This window comes from Oncorhynchus tshawytscha, unplaced genomic scaffold (genome assembly GCF_018296145.1).
Source record: "Oncorhynchus tshawytscha isolate Ot180627B unplaced genomic scaffold, Otsh_v2.0 Un_contig_13014_pilon_pilon, whole genome shotgun sequence".
NCBI classification, from domain to species: Eukaryota; Metazoa; Chordata; class Actinopteri; order Salmoniformes; family Salmonidae; genus Oncorhynchus; species Oncorhynchus tshawytscha.
The window spans coordinates 1-790 of record NW_024602764.1 but is presented as its reverse complement, the minus strand read 5'-3'; the positions used below and the strand labels follow the sequence as shown (position 1 = coordinate 790).

Sequence of the window (790 nt, the reverse complement as noted above, 5' to 3'; positions counted from 1 at the left end):
TGAGTCTGATTAACAGCTGTTGCATTTTCACCATTTAGATAAGCATCTTTGTGTCACTCAAAAAGTGGAAGAAATTGCATATACTGCAGCCATACAGATTGTTGGATGAAATACAAACTAAACTTGCTTACTTATTTCAAAGCAAGGGCACATATTTCAGCCTTGTGGGAAAAAAACGGACAAAGAGTTGAAATTCCACAAGGCAGTGACAAAAAGCTTACAGCACCTGGTATTCCCAGGAAGTCTCCCATCAAGTACTAACCAGGCCCGACCCTGCTTAGCTTCCGAGATCAGACGAGATCAGGCGTACTCAGGCCGGTGTGGTCGTAAGCGAGAAACTATCTCTTGGTGCACTATGTAAAGTGAAAGTGAGTCTGATTAACAGCTGTTGCATTTTCACCATTTAGATAAGCATCTTTGTGTCACTCAAAAAGTGGAAGAAATTGCATATACTGCAGCCATAATTTGTAGCACAGATTGTTGGATGAAATACAAACTAAACTTGCTTACTTATTTCAAAGCAAGGGCACATATTTCAGCCTTGTGGGAAAAAAGTGACAAAAAAGCTTACAGCACCTGGTATTCCCAGGAAGTCTCCCATCCAAGTACTAACCAGGCCCGACCCTGCTTAGCTTCCGAGATCAGACGAGATCAGGCGTACTCAGGCCGGTGTGGTCGTAAGCGAGAAACTATGTCTTGGTGCACTATGTAAAGTGAAAGTGAGTCTGATTAACAGCTGTTGCATTTTCACCATTTAGATAAGCATCTTTGTGTCACTCAAAAAGTGGAA

General features: G+C 42.0%; 1 non-coding gene and 1 pseudogene across 1 annotated transcript; both read right to left on the bottom strand.

The window, feature by feature from the left end:
- Positions 1-214: 214 nt before the first annotated feature.
- On the bottom strand, positions 215-332 carry LOC121841856 (annotated as a pseudogene).
- A 232-nt stretch (positions 333-564) lies between these two features.
- On the bottom strand, positions 565-683 carry LOC121841855. The gene has a single exon (XR_006080794.1). It is a non-coding gene; the product is annotated as a 5S ribosomal RNA (ribosomal RNA).
- Between the last annotated feature and the right edge of the window lie 107 nt (positions 684-790).